Below are 16,579 nucleotides of genomic sequence, written 5' to 3'. Positions count from 1 at the left end.
AGCTACAACCACAGCCTGCATATTGCCACATCAGCCCAGCCTAGTCCAGTCTAAGTGAAGTTCGGCCCAGGACCCCCACCCCAGGCCTAGGCTCAGGCAAGAGGGCAAAAGGATTGTAAAAAGAGTGGAAGGAGGACAACATCTTAACTTTAGGCAAATGTGCCTCCAACAGCCTCCTCCTGCTCCACCTCACAAGCGCCAGCAGATCACTGTTAACATTCCACAGTCAATGCCAGTGCACATAAGGATAGGACAGAAAGCGACGGAGCAAGAGAAAAAGGCATCACCATTACTACTGCAAAGGCTTTCCCTATAAGCCACAACGAAAATGATAACATAAAGCACCATACTATGTCAAGCACAAGTGCACCAGCGACCTCAGAAAACAGCAAAAAGCCAAGCAGCAGTACACTTGAAAATAGGATACTCGAAAAGTCGACAAGCCAAACAGCGACCAGCAATGAAAATAACCATAGCCTGGACTCATTCAATGGCGATCCCCTCTGGGATGGCAGTGAAGACCTCCGCACCCCAGGCGAACGCAGGAATGACATTAGAGGGTACTTTGTGGTGGACACCAAGGTCAACAAAGGCATGTGACCGCTCATATCGCCCCATGCAGAGCAAAAAGGTCAAAGTAGGCTCAATGGTAGGCACAAATGACTGCCTGGAGTGAGAGTGAAATACCAAGCCTGATGCTGAATTTGACAGCAACATTGACCCCCCCATTAACTTGAGACCTCTATGGGTAAAAGGGAGCGTATCCTGATACAACTCTGTCTGCAAGATGGGGGAGCAAAGAATCCATTGAGAAAACTTCTACCCATTCAAATTGCATATCTCTGTGCTCGAAGATAATATTAGCTGGGAAAAGAAAGACCAGCGCAGCAGACGCTCTAATGAACACCTTGGAGCTATTAACAGACGCCCCCCGCCCCCCCCTCCCTCTCCCCCGTAAATATCCCCTGAACAGCCAATGGGGAAGGCAGGAAGAGGAGACGTGAAAGACGAGAGAGAAGTGAAGACCGCTCATGCAGATGTCATCCAGATCAGCATGGCAAAAGGTGCTCATTGTCGAGCTGGTGCTCAAACTTCTCAAGCGTACAATTCATTGAACAACAACAACAGCTAGATATGAACCCAGATCTGAACTCAGACACTGTGGAAGTGTGGCCCGTCGCTTTGCTGCATACAGAGGTGCTGGCAAAAATCAATAAAACGCTAGGTACCATGGCTGACGTAGCAGTGCTGCATGCAAATAAATTAAAGGTGCAAACTCCATCCTGCAGACATCACAACTCTAATAACAAGTATTGATGGCAATCTGGAACACCGGAACAACCTAATAGTTAGAGCTCAGGATTCCATACAAATGGAGGTAAAGCAAAGCACGTGCGCATGCGGGCCACTACTGGAAATACCAGCAATTCACCCAGAGATGATGACCACTTTGACTGAGGATCTGAAAAGAGAAGGCATGGAAGCCGGCACCACAAGTGCCCTTGCCCAGCAGCAAGGCCAGCAAGCCCCAGGAGCTGTAGGTACCCCAGTGGGTGCTCCAATCTCCTTAACAGAGCAAAGTCTGGTGAAAGAGCCATAGGAAGAAAGGGGGGCAGCTAAGACACTAACGGATTTTAAACAAACTGAACCACCAGTTAAGCAGACTACCACAGGCAACGACACACATCAAGTCCCAGATCCAATGCCGACAACTGCATCAAATCTACAAAATAGAACACCGAAAAGTGATACCAATGCACCGGAGGTAGCGGAAATACCCTTGTCAAAGAAAAACAAAAACAAATTCACAAGTGAACAAAGGCAACAAAAACAGAATATCGAATCTCCTGCTCTAGTTACAGCAAGATAAACAAGAGCCCAAGGGAACAACCAACCCGTCCAGTTCTGAAGCCAATATGGATCTCAAGCCAACTTGAAAGGAAACACCCAGGGAAGGCGAAAAAGCCACTGTAAAGGGTACACCAAAACAGGAAACCTTGATAGAACCAGAATGGTCCCCACAATTCAATCCACCAACCCTCACAGAATAGGCAAATCAACGAATGGACAACAGACCAATAGTACCAAATAAATCTACAGTTGGGACGCAAACAATTCCAAACCCCCCATGTTCTGGAGCACCTACTGAAACATCCAGTCAGCACAGGGCAGAAGGGAGAACACAAAAGAGAGTTAGAGAACCTCCTGATATCCATGGAAGGATGTGGATCTCCAAAAGAGCTAGTCCAGAAACCGAAGAAGCAAGATAAACCAGAACAAAAATGTGGGGGGATGACCCCCAGTTTAGAATATGGGGCCGGCAAGGCTCAAAGCAGCAGGCAGATTTTTAAGACCGAATCAAACCACAAAATAGTCCTCTGCCCAGAATACGTCCCTAGAGGCAAGTGGGATATCTTCAATAGTGGAAATTTCGTGAAACTCTGCACCAATCTACCAGATTTGGAAGACATTAGATCCACTGACACTGAAAGTGACACACCCCACAGTGACCAAATACCCAGCTTTAGTCATACAGACAGAAGCAAACTCCAACAAAACATTAGGTCACCAACCACTAGGACAAAGTAGACAAAAGAACACTTATGACTCAGTACTAAGGGGCATCAAAAAGAGAAGCCAACCTCCAGAAGTTTCAGAAGGCGAGCTAACAATAAAGGGCAAGCAGGGCAGGGGACGGCCTCCGTTGCACAGCCCGGCAAGCCAAACCATGGATTGGGTATGGTTACCAATAGCATTAAACACCCGGCCCTAACACACGGAATCAGACAGCACAGACCACACTGAAAATCAGCTCATGGAACATTAGAGGTCTAACGGATTCTGAAATAAAGAATACCACAATTTGCAGACTTACGAAGATACTATAGCGCTCCAAGAAACATGGGCACTCCACTCATCCCCCTGGTATGACTTCACAACTCATGAAGCTTTGGCAACAGCATCACAGGTCGGAGGGTCAAGCCTCAGGAAGTGGAAGAGCTAGGTCCAACCTTTTTCTCATCATAGGGTGCATATACCTTCACCCTGCTAAGATAAGAGTCAGCCCTGACAATACTGTTCCCAATACTGAGAAATCTAAAAACATTGCACCCGAATACAATGTGGGTCATCATGGGAGACTTTATGTGTGTAGAACCAAATAATACTCTCATAGACCTGGACAATGAAATATGGGATATTACGCCAATTACAATGCAATACCAAAGGTCTGAAAATCAAGGCAAATCTCTAGCAGCCACCTTAAGTCAGCTAGGTCTCAGCATTTTAAATAGTAGATTCCAGTAGGACGCACTGGCTACTTACAAACGTTCATCCTGTTTTCCAGGATTGCACGTGGGTGTCCGTAGCCCACTTTCAGTATATAGGCAAATTTGAAATTGCTCCATCCCTGGCGAGCAACCATGCTATCCTCAAATGCGAAGTACTGGCCCCAAGACCTGGTCGATCCAAAGTAAATCTAATTGAAAGGCAAGAAAAACTTGAGCCCATTAATAAAATAAAATGGAACATGAAGGATCGAGCTGGGCAGGGGGCCAGAGTGGGTCAGTTCCTAGCGGAGATCTCGAGAAAAACAACCAAATGAAAAACTTAAATAAACATCTTGGGGTCCCTCCTACTTAAAGGAGAACGATGGATCCCTTGTAAAGAAGGCCACCAGCGAAGATCTTGGGCTGAGCAAAACTATAACTAGTAAAAGCTGCAGTAGGAACTCAATAACTGTGCCTTAAAACAACAACTAAATAAAGCCCTCAAAAACCTCAGTCGTGATAAGGGGGAAAATAGGGGGGGTGCAGAACCAGTTTGTTCAGATAAGATTAAAATACAGGAAATTCCTATTCACCCTAAAAAGAGATGATGGACTGATAATTAAATCTGAAGGCCAGAGGAAATTTTGGCTATGGATTTATAAAAGCCCAGCTCTAAAATAGCAGGGGATTATGGCTAATATCTCCCCCACTAAATGGGAATTCTACATCAAAAGTCTATATGTAGATCATGCTGTAGGTGGCACAGCGGTCGGAGCACTTTGGCAGGGAACCAACGCGGAAAGTACATCATTGACCCCAAACCAAATGGAATTTGCATCAATAAGCTCGGACCAAGTGGTGACAGCCATTAAAGCAATGTGCTCAAATAGAACCCCAGGCCAAAGTGGCATTCCAGCCATAACATACAGATGGGCCTCAGTAATGCTGGTTCCCCCTAACCCCATTTCAAGAGTATTTGCTGTCAGCAACCAGATTCACGGAAAGGCTCACCATTAGTTCCCTTGTGCCAGAAAGGTTCTGGTTCATGACCAGAGAACTATTGCCTGATCCCACTCCTGGACACGTCAGGGAAGTGCTACGCCAGCAATCTTAATAGGGAACTACAAACCTGGGTAGCAGAAAAAAAGATGACCCCCCCAGTCAAACAGGCTTCCAATAGGGTTGCCATATCGAAGATAACCTAACCTGCATCTCTTATCTGAGTGAAGTAGCCATGGCCTCCAAGGGCAAGGCCTTCTGTGCTGGATTTCTAGTTTTTCAAACCGCATTCGATAGTGTCTCGAGATCAAGACACTGGTCAAAGTTGAATGCCTGGGACATCCCACCCCATTTACTGAAAGCCATCATAGTAATATATTCCAACGCCTAGGTAAAAATAAATGTCAGCGCCAGGTGGGCCACCACTGTAAAAATTAGGACTAATAAAGGCCTGAAGCAAGGCTGCCTACTAACATCACTACTATTAGTACTGTACTTGGTAGATTTATTTAACAGAGCACCTTAAGAAGAAGAGGGCATTTCCACCAAACATGGCCAGCACCAGCGTTCAGTCGCGCCAGTATGCAGGTGCTATGGTTATTATTGATTTTGAAACCGATAGGACTGCAGAGACTCTTCAATGCACTTGTCTCTTACTGCACAGCTAATAATCTGAAGATAGAAGTGGCATAAACTCGATTTAGTGCAGTCGAAATTGTTTACATACAAATATCTGGGGGGTAGAGCTGGACTGCAGAGGCTGCATTGCTCTGCCCATCCTCGACTAACAGACATCAGCAAACTCCTTGGAATGGGCATTTTGCAAGCTGCAGAATTCAATAGTGAATCCAGATCTACAGACCTTCCTAAAGGTGATGGCCTGCAAATTATTACCTACCATCGCCTCTGGAGCACTGACATTCAGAGATAAGATGGCCAATTGTTTAGACAGGGCCCAATCCACCTGCTACAGAAGAGTCTTTCCCTTGCCTAATTGCACCTTGCATGTCCAAATTCGGCAAGAAATTGGCCTGTTTTCGCAGCATCTGATTCTAAGGGTGAAATTCCTGACCTACTACCTCAAAACCAAGCAGGAAAAAAATACACTACAACAGGTAATCTGGGAAGTAATAAATAATCCCATGACAGGATAGCATAAGTACCTAAACCATGCATTGGAAGTCTTGGAGGCTCGAGAAATTTGGTCATGACATCCCCGAGTCCCTAACCTCAAAACTGTTGGTCAAGGAAGGAAAATTAATATTAAGGGAACAGGATGTGCAGGCTCTGGAGAAATAATGTATGAACCAGGGGTCCTGCTGACGTACCTCTCACTGCCTTTTGGTAAGGCCATGAAAAAACAGCTGATGAGACTACGATTGGACTAATCGCTCTGATGGCAGGGTAAACCTTGAAGACTCCAACAGACAATGCCGTTTCTGTGCAAAAAGGGAGGAATCGCTGACTCACATTCTCTGTATCTGTGAAAAGCTGCTCCCGTTAAGGAAATCCTGATTGCAGCCAATATGGCATACACTAAGCATCAGGACCTGCCAATGTGCCATGCAGGGCTGTCTGAGAGGCAACTCATTGCAGCTAGTGGCTCGATTTCAGAAATTTATGAAAACTGCACTAGCGCCTTCCGTCAAAGCAGTCTGAACTTTTAAAATGCTGCTAAAAATTATCGTTTGAAAACATTGCACTTTATATGGGCATTAAGAGTTGACTTTGCACATCCGATAAGCCAGCACGTGAGGCATTGGGGGACATAGGCGAACTCAGTATTTCACGCCCCCTCAAGGTCTTTATGATCACAGGGCCAGACAAGGCTACATCCTTCGTAGGCCTTTTTATCCATTATAATATCCCCATTGTACGCCTTTTGATCCATTATACTTAATAGTCTCCATCCTATTTTAAGATAATAGGCAGCAAAAACCCCTGCACTTTATTTAGGCCTTAGTTTAGCCAATTTATTAGACGCAAACAGAGCACCTTAAGCCTATGGAGGCTAGGCGCCTCTATCTCCAAAGCAGGCCTCTTAATGCACTTTAAACATATTACACGTCCCCAGAGTATCAGCATGGGAACCTAAAATAGAGGGGACCAGTGCCTGGGATGTTAGGTATTCTATTCTCATGGTAGGCCCCCCAACTCAACATGCAGTTAAAACGTCACACTCTTAACACTTCACTCCAGCTAGGCCTTAGCTTTGGAATGTATGCCTATACTTGAGATAAGGTTAGCACCTTAGGCACTGGAGGCATCTCACTACTACACTGCATTTTACCAAGTCCTTAATACCGGAACCTAAACTAGAGACAAATGTACAGGCATTGGAAGCAGATGATCTTTTTTAAGTTGCTTTGAACGGCCTCGTGAAGAACACCATTTTATGACCCACTTATGAGCAGCTAAATATATATTGGACTCCCAAGAAACTTTGGGGCTTTTATTGTAATGATTGTAATTAATTGTACAATACAGAATCTATCTCAGTCATTTCTTGCCACCTGCACCCAGTTGTGAGAGAAATTGCCAGATTCTGTAACAGAGGGATCTTGGGTAAATACAAAAGAGAATCTAGATGGTTTACATAGGGCATACCATGATTATTAGTGGGCGTGACAGTACACAGGTACTCTCTAGGATAGGACTAGTCTATAGAGAGCACTGACTGTAGAGTTCCCCTATCTAACATGTCACTCATTCACTTTAACTAAATGACGCATGAGGGATGGCCAATAGCAACAGTATTTCACAAAGGGAGTTTGAGCAGCTAAGCAATAGCACCCCAGGCCTAGAACCGCAAAACCATTGCTAAGTATAGTGTCTAGATTTGATGTACTTTAGCCACACCTGCATTACACCCCCCCCCCCTTGAAATATGCACTAAAGACTATCAAATAAGGTGTGCAAAACAAGAATATTTGTACATAAATACAGAAATTTGGACAACAGCCATTTTGATCAGAGCGACCCTTCCCGCTATTGATGATGGGAGACGAATCCAAATGTCAGCATGCGCTGCCGGTTTCTCAACAGCATGTCCAGAACAGTCCAAGATTACTATATCTTAGAGCTGTGTCTTTTAATTCCCAGATGCTACATATATTCTACACTCCAGCGCAACAGGTACTCCTAAGTCACTGGAACTGTGCAGGTTGTCGGTGGAAAGATCACAGACTTATTCCAGAATATTTTAATTCCAGCATTCAAGTCATATCGTATTATTTCAGGAAAACTCGCAAAAGATCGACCTCAGCCTTTTTAATAAAAAAAGGTAAGTTATCTGCATTCATAGATTCAGTCTTCCGTTTGTACTTTTTAACAACTTCTGAAAAAACGGATTCAGGATTAACCAGGTTTATTATTATTGCAAAAAGAGCATGGATGTTTATTTATTTCTAAGTTTGTAGTGCTATAACTGCTTATACAATGCCTCAAAGAGTGCATACACTGGAGCCAAATTGGACCAAGGGAAGGGCCAGAGCAGTCAAAATACTTTTTAGTCCATAAAAGACCCCCTAAAGGATCAACATAAATTATAAAGCCTTGATTATAATTAGCCAGACCCCAGGTGTAGAGTGGACCAGCCTTAGGCATCTGACCGGATGTTGTGAGGGGTCATTTTTGCTAGCACAAACCTTGATTTGTTCAAGAGGACCAGACCTAGCATTGGGGAAGTCAGTCGGTTAGCAATGATTTTGATGTCCAAATGTAGGAGGGAAAACAGATGGTACAGTTGGCACACCTGATGATCCTTATCAGTCTCAGCAAGGGTATTTTTTTTAAACTTTATTTTTGTCATTTTGTGGAAAATAAACAGACAATAACATCCCCCCATTTGGCATCAAAACATCACATATGCACATCGACCGACTCATTAAGGCACGGTTAGTTGACCTGAGGCCCCACTGAGATACATAGTTACCCATGACACATTGCAAATTATCAGACAACAGTTAGCTTCCTGCGAGCACTGGGCCCGTTCCTACACTTTACCCCACCTCCACTGTGCCTCCGGGGGCGTCTCCATTGTTCTCCTCAGTGCCCGAACCCACTCAGCAAGGTTATTAATATTGTCTTGCGACTCGAAGCAGGAACACACCCCTCATTAGTACCTCCTACTATACTGTCAGAAGAAGCAGGAAGAATATCTCCCGGTATGCCTTATGAAACTCATCGGTGAGTCAATCTGATCTGGAGGCTTTGCTTATGGCCAAATCAATAGCTTTACTGATGTCTTCAAGACTGATGGGACTACCAAGGGCTGTCTTTCAGTGGCATCCACCAAGGGCCACAGTGAGTGAGTTCCTCTAAGTGTGAAACCATTTTCGAGGGGTCAGTCCTCGCCTGTGCAGTGTAGAACGTCTTGTAGTACCTGATAGCTATTCCGTACTACCACTTTAAAAGCATCCCATAATGAATAATGCACTACTGTGCCCCAGGTTATTTTTAATATTTTATGGCATTCTACGCCTTTCGTCAAAACACTGCATCTTTTAGGTCTTTTGATAGGAACTTCTACAGCCCTACTGGACATGTCGATATCAGGATCTGAGGTGATCAGAAGGCATCTGTAGTACTGTGTCAATGTCATCCACGGTATCAGATGTTTTAAATAAAGCCATAACTCAATCCTCCACACCATGTACTGCGGAACAAAATGAGATGAAACGTTGTGCTTTGATATGCCAGGCATTAAGTCACCTGTAAGCACCATATATTTGGTCAAATATGTCAGTGTGCAGTACACAGACAATCATGACAACTGGTATGTCAAATATTGCACCATTAAGCAGTATATATCGTCCCGCCAGGTCTAGTATGACTGTGCCGCATTTGAAGTCTACAGATGTATGGGTATGGTATTCCTATAGTCCGAATTTAGCCAAAACGCAGCGAAGTGCTGTACAGGGTCATATGAAGGTAGGTACCCCACATGAGTACGGACTATTGGATGCCAAAAATCTACTGGTGCCCCATCAAGCAGCAAATAGCACGGTTTATCCAGAGGTAAACACATCTCCTGTGATACTGCCTTGTGTATACTATGTCTATTAAAGTAAGCAATAACCTGTCTGGCTTTCTTAATGTTGTGCAGCCTCCTCACATTCCAGGGCAGTGCAGTGCCCAGGCTAGGACTGTGGGCATTGTTCAGATTTTACTGGTATCAGGAGCATTGCGCCTACAGTAATGTATTGTCCCACACATCACATTCCCAGTCCAATCTAAGTTTGCACATTATGTGAAACAACAATCAAATTAAACATGAACATTCCCACCCTCCCACACTGATCTAAGACCCAATCAGTGAACCCTAAAAAACCCAAACAGATACACCCCAAACCGTACGTTAGCAACTATAGGTGATAGAAGCTGTTGTGCAGAGTCAGGGGCCCCTGAAAACCAGCAGCCAAAAACATACCGCAAACAATGGCATGCATTTCTCAGTCAAGTATCAGATGGCGTCTTTGTGTAGTGCAAATGCACATCAGTAGCTGAAGTAGGACAAACCACCCCAGCCCGAAGAGACAGAATGATCAATAAAGGCGAGGGAGACTCTAAAACAAAAGGGGGAGGGGTGGAGCGGGAAATTCACATACTCCACAAGCCAGATCTTGAGTTAGGCAAAAGCTCCAATTTATTCAGCCTGCATCTACCACTACTGACCCCTTAGACATCCCTCCAGCATGTTAGCTATATCAGTTATTATCAATGAAGTCTGTCATTTCCCTGACACTCGCATCTGAGTGCGTCCGCCCTTCTCTCAAGGATCTGCTAGATGGAGATGAAAGCCCATTCTTCTAGATCTGTGATACTCTGCTCCAATCTTATATTTCGTTTATCAACACATTGTTTCATGTGCTCAAGGCAGAGTCTCACTGCATCTATTTGACCATCAATGGACCTCAAGCAGTCTTTCACTTCCAGCAAAAGAGCATACGTACCTCAGTTGAACTGACTGAACCGGACTGGCCAGTGGTGTCCCCAGTTTAGCCTGTTGGACATCCCCGACCCCCTTTTGTGGCCAGTGTAGTGGTTCTGGCCTCAAATGTTAGTTTTCTATTTGTGGTCACTTATTTTAGTTTTGCATTTGTTGAAAGTGTACAGAGGTGAGAACAGTAAGACGAGAACACTGTTGCACTATTATATAGATCTTGGATGATTATTACAGTAGATCAATCAATGAAGAGCCTGTGCACTAAGTCTAGACTCTTGCTACACATTCGCGGTGCACTTTGTGTTAGAGACAATCACTGTAAGTGCCAGATCGGGATCCACCCACCCCCACCACCACCAAGCTGGCGCTTCTGCGTCATACAGCAATGTCACTGTTATGTAATATGTAATACCCCCATCTCTTTGTGAGGCTTGACAACTGGGATGGGTTTGCACCCTGACTCCTGTTCTAAGATGCTGTTTGCACTTCTTTTGGGCCGACCAAAGAGCTCATTTACCTGTGTCTCATACGTTGGTATTTCCATTATTCAGCTTCCCTGTTCTCCATGTTAGCCTCTTCATGTTTGGCATTGGAATCAATTCGCAGGTCAGGCGCCAGTTAAATGCGCAGCAGGCAGGCCTCCAGTCAGATCGCAGCATGCCCTCTCATTGCACGTTTGAGTGAGGCTATCCTCCATATACTCTTCCGAAAATGGTCAGCAGCTTCCACTTGTTATTGCGTCCTTGTAGGTGATTAAAAAAGGAAGTCACATCACAGGAAAAACACACTCTTCTTCTTGGACTCAATGCCCCTTAGAGTTCTCTGCACGATCCGCTGTAATGGGAAGGGCAGTTCATAGGCTTGACCATGCCTCTTCCTTCAGAATCAAGTCATTGGTCAAACAGGAGAGTACGAAAACCAAGATCTGCCTCCTATGCCTACTTCCAGATAGTGCAGCTCCACTGTCAAATGCGCCAACCAGCTGATCACAAAACACCCCTCTGGGAAACGATGATCACACAAACATTAGAACAGCCTGAGACGTGCAGACGCCAAAGCTAGGCTTCAGGCATAGCTTCCAGCAACACGCTGCATCAATGGCGGTTCCATGCACAGTCTTCATCTGACCGCAGACAACCTGCAGGCTATGCATGCATGTGACATTAATGCTTTGCATTATTTATTTCTCTGTGCAGCAGAATCTGATGTTACTTAGTAAAATGTTTTAGCAAACCCCCTCTCCATTAACATCCAACTGAAAGACAAGGAAACGTTGCTATACTTCTAATCCTTACTCTTCTTCTGGGGAATTCCCACTGAAATCACAAGCATGCGGGGGACAACCTAGGCACGTTATAAGATAATAAAAATATGTACATGCTCTTTAAAAAAACTAATTTTTATTTTACAAGTGAAATCTTTTTGATAGCCTTTTGAAAGCCATGGTGGCTTATTTTTGGTTATTTTTCTTTACAAAAATCCCAGCAAATTTCAATTTAAAAACATCCCTACATAAAGAATAGTGGCAAGAAAAAACTCTTTTACAAACCTTTCTAAAAGAGAAGTGAGGGAACATTAGAGAAATTTAGTGAGATTACTTTAAAAGACCGGAAATCCATTGATGTTCCTTTAAGGGAGCACATACCACTTGAATGCCATAATAAGTTGTCAGCAACAGCTGCTCCATTATTTTATCAGAGACTTAGGATCCTGACTATTATTAGTCTGTGTTTCCACCGGGGAGCAGGTAAGGTTGCTAATGATTTCAATGGATAATCACCTGAATGAAAACTGGGATTACAGGTAAGCACCTTTTCCTTCTCCTTGAGGAGATCTCCACTGATAATCATAAGCACAGAATAGAATAGAAAGTCCAAACTAAAAATCAAGCAGTGGTAGAAAGAAGACAAATCTAGATCTAAGTAAAGAGATTGCTCAAATAAGTTTGCCTTACCTGGGCATTGGCTCTGGAATCTGAATCTAGGCAATAGTGCATTGTGAAAGTATGAACTGAGCACCATGTAGCTGCATTCAAATTGCTGTTATGAGGATGTGTCACTAGTAGAATGTGCTTCGGGTTTACCCAGCAATGATTGTATTTGCTTTCGGATAAAAGAGATCTATACAAGAAACAATCCATCTGGAAAAGGACTGCTTAGATGTGGACAAATCTCTCTGAATAGGTCCCTAGTTTACAGACAGTCAGATCTGCAGATGTCGTTTGTCTCATAAAGAACCCTCTTTACAAAAGGGAGTGTATAGACCTTTCAGCTGGAGTGGAAGAAGCCTAAAAAAAAGAAGGAATGTAGAGAGGTGCGGCCTGATTAAGGTGAAAATAAGAGTCGATCTTGGAGGAAAAATTGGGGTGTGCCCATGATCAACCTGTCCTTATGGAAGACTATGTAGAGTTCTTAGAAACTTAAGGCTTGAATTTCACTAAATCTGTGTGCCAGTGTGATAGATGCCAGGCAAGTAGGCTTTCTTAGTGAATGCTGCAAGGGGGCCTCATCAATAGGTTCAAAAGGGGGGCCCATTAGTTTACAAAGTACCATATTGGATTCCTAAGGCAGAAAACCTAACGGGGGGGGGGTTTCTTTAATGAATCATTTAATTACAGGGACCCGGAAGACATGGATTTATGAAGGACATTTCCTGCAAGATGTAATAGCAACAAGACGTACCCATAATGAAGAGATCTGCAAGTCTGACCTGGTTAAATACAGAAGTTAAAGAAGAACTTCTTCTTCCTTGCACTTTGTTGGATTAATATTTTGCTTAATACACCTGATGCAGAATTTCTCAGTTGGAAAGAAAACAAAACTCTAGTTGATGGGCATTTGACTTATTTTAATATGGCTTTACATTCCTGAGGAAGGTTTAGATGTCCACACTGTATGAGTTCTGGAACCATGCCACCAAATTCAGGGTTGGGAAGCTGGAGTGCAGGTAATGGTTCCTGAACATGTGGAAAGATCCAGGCAGCATGGAAGCCTCATGAGTGATTGCTCCGAAAGATGAAAAAGGTTGGTGAACCAATATTGGTGTGGTCATTAAGGCACCATGAGGATCACGCTTACTCAGGACTATGTCTGTCTGACAACGACTATTGGAATCAGTGGTATCAGAGGGAATGTGTTTAAGCCAAAAAGAAAGATCCGTGGAGGAAATTTAACAAGGCTTCACACTATCCTTACAACTTTTACACTCATGTGTTACGTCTTACACACCACTTTACCAATTAACCATTCAGAGGGAATGTGTACAGAAACTTCCCTCATCAGTCTATTAAAATATTTTTTTTGTTCCTGGTTGGCAGTATCTGGAGGTGGAGATTTCTGGTTTTTGGCGATTGTGAACAGATCTAGTACCAGATACTCCCAAGCGTCGAAGATTTCAGAAAGTACTTTGTCACATGTAGCCCATTCCTGATTTGCCTGGATAACTGGATTAAAGGGGGGAAGAGGAAGAGCATATGCCAGACAAAGTTTCCAGCAAACAGGCTACAGAGAACTTCACGGCTTAAAGCTACAGCTTTATGGAAGGATGCATCCAGTGAGCAATGCTTACAAAATGCATTTGAGGTAGCCAACCAGGCTGCCAAGCTAATTTCTGCAATAGGTACATGCCTCTGGAAAGTCCCTTGCGCGCCATACTTTGCTGACATAAACAAAACCCAAGAGAGACTGCAGGCCTATCATGGCACACATTTTCAAAATGATGGAGTTCATTCATATGACATCTTGTCATTTTTTTGCCTATGGTACGACCATCTAAGTGACAAAAATGTGATTAGATTTTCTAAAACCAGTCAGTCTTTCTAGGTTAAAACTTAAGGGACCTACAAACATCTAGGCCACGTTATTTCCCACGCTGATCAAACACATGGCATTGGTTGAAAAACTGAGAGTAATTACTTAGTGAGGATTCCATCAAAATTTTAAGATCAGAAGAGGTGATGGTGCTCAGCACCACTTTGTCTCTGTGGAAAAGTAAGTTGGGTTGAGTTGAGGTCTTCAAGTTCACCAGATCCGATGATGTGTTTGCAACAACAAAAAACAGTTTCCCATGCTAAAAGGACAGCAGAAGATTCCATTTGCCTAATTGTATCGTATACTGAAGAGACTGCGAACACGTTGAGATACAACTGGGGAGCAGGATTTCCAATTGGAGGATGTAAATGCCCGAGTGAATCAAAGTGCCCATAGACTACCGCTTTTTTTCCAAGGAGAAAATGTCTAGGCATGTTGAGATAAGCAGCAAACCCTGGAAGATAATATCTGCAGAAATACACAAGGATTTCTACCTCAGTTAATTGTGCCATGAACTTTAAGATACCATCTAAAGTACCTGCAATGAACTGGATTAAGGTGAAGCCATTTTTCCTACAAAGAGGACCATAGTCTATGCCCTGGCAGTGGGCTCCCCAATTTAATTGGCAGAAGTCAGTTATCATGGTTATCGCAGTGGAAATTGTCTGAAATGGTTGACCTTTAAGGATATTCTCCTCCTAAAGACAGCATAAGACTATTACATTTTCTGAGAGTTATCTTCTTGGACTGCGACTTCTGAAGATGACATTGATGTTCCAGGTGAAGATATTTAACTCATTTTCAGATTGGCAAAAGGCATTACAGTGATGAAGGACCGACTGCAGCTCACTAACCTTTGAGATCACCAGGTCGGTGTTGATACTCTCAACAAGAAGTGAGTGACTGATTGTTTCAAAGATTCTACTTCGTAATCAGGATAGGCCATTCCTACATTTGCATCATAGGTCAACCGAGAATTCAAATATCATCCTCACAATCAAAAGGTTACACAAACTGCCTCATATCCGTGCCACAAGAATGGAAATCATCATAAATTAACAAAGGTTCTAAAGCTAACAGGTTATATGATATTTCACAAAAGTCATTAATGATTTATTTTTCACAAAGCAATTTCACAACACTTCTGATAAAACAGTGGCAAAAAATAATGAGAAGGGGCACTCAATCTTCTTTAAATGAAAGTATTGTTGCTTTCTAGTACTAGTACTAGCAGAAGAGGCTGAGGAATAAACTGCACATATAACAAGTACCCAACTGCTCCTGCCTGACCCACTGGGGGAACAATGTTGAGTTCACTGGAATGCAAAACGGCACCCACTTGGGAGTTCACTGCTAATGGAACCACAAATACCAGCATGCCAGCAGGCATACGCCAACAAGGGCGGGACGCTTATCATATATAGGTTCCTTTAAATTGCCGCTTTGTTCTTTCTCTCGCTGCCCGTGAACAAGAGCACAGGAGTGCTCGAAAAGCGTTGGGCTTCTTACTTGCAAGAAGGGGACTCTGCCTCATTTGCTGAACTGTTTTTCCTCCATTAAAGGTGTGTAAATTCCCGTTGTGTGGCATCTCCTCATTGGGCCAAACTCATGTTTGGATGTGAAGGCGGCCTGGCCCTGGTCGCGGAGATGCCCTGCCGCGATTTTTGCGGAACCCATGTTTGAAGTGTCAAACACAGCGGAACGGGAGGGCCGTGTGGAGGGATGATCATGACCAGCTCAGCGAGATGCACTGCTCCTGTCTGACCCACTGGAGGAACAATTTTTAGTTCACTGGAATGCAAAAGGCACCCACTTGTAAGTTCACTGCTAATGGAACCACAAGTACCAGCCTGCCAGTAGGCATACGCCTACCAGGGCGGGACGTTTATCATATATAGGTTCCTTTAAATTGCCCCTTTGTTCTTTATCTCGCTACCCGTGAACAAGAGCACAGAAGTGCTCGAAACGCATTGGGCTTCTTACTTCATGAGGGGGATTCTGCCTCATTTGCTGAACTGTTTTTCCTCCATTAAAGATGTGTAAATTCCGGTTGTGTGGCATCTCTTCATTGGGCCAAACTCTTGTTTGGATGTGAAGGCAGCCTGGCTCAGGTCGCGGAGATGCCCTGCCACGATATTTGCGGAACCCGTGTTTGAAGTGTCAAACACAGCGGAATGGGAGGGCCTTGTGGAGGGATGGTAATGACCTCTGGGACTATGAAGCCAGCATAAATAACAGAGATGGGTTGTAAGACCTCTTTGGAAACATGGAGGCAAAGAGTAAGAACATACAGCTGTACACAATAGCGTCCCCTGAGCCAACTGCATTATAATTGGCAAAGGGATAGTCATGAACGCTACGATATATACCCCAAATCCTGCCTGCTGTAGAGCTTGTTGGTCTTGGTAGTCAAATTACTTTGACCACAAAAGTCCATGACCGTGATGTCTTTTTTTGAGGGCAGGGCATTCCAGCACAGATACAATCGTATCAGGGAAGAGTAGCACTTGTTTACAGCATGGCAGGTGCTTCATTTAGACCTCTGAGTACACTGA

General features: G+C 43.9%; 1 protein-coding gene across 6 annotated transcripts in view; it reads right to left on the bottom strand.

Moving 5' to 3' along the window:
• Window positions 1-16,579, bottom strand: part of ZNF821 (zinc finger protein 821) — a 169,572-nt gene that overhangs the window by 88,778 nt on the left and 64,215 nt on the right. Inside the window, exon 1 of one of the 6 annotated variants that reach the window (XM_078669677.1) lies at window positions 10,733-10,834. The exons of the other annotated variants lie outside the window; for them this stretch is intronic. The gene's annotated coding sequence lies outside the window, so the exon portion shown is untranslated. Of the gene's footprint in view, window positions 1-10,732; window positions 10,835-16,579 lie in introns of those variants that run through there. 6 annotated transcript variants of the gene reach the window in all.

Source organism: Lissotriton helveticus, chromosome 12 (assembly GCF_964261635.1).
Source record: "Lissotriton helveticus chromosome 12, aLisHel1.1, whole genome shotgun sequence".
Taxonomy (NCBI): domain Eukaryota; kingdom Metazoa; phylum Chordata; class Amphibia; order Caudata; family Salamandridae; genus Lissotriton; species Lissotriton helveticus.
This window is presented reverse-complemented; position numbering and strand designations above follow the sequence as displayed.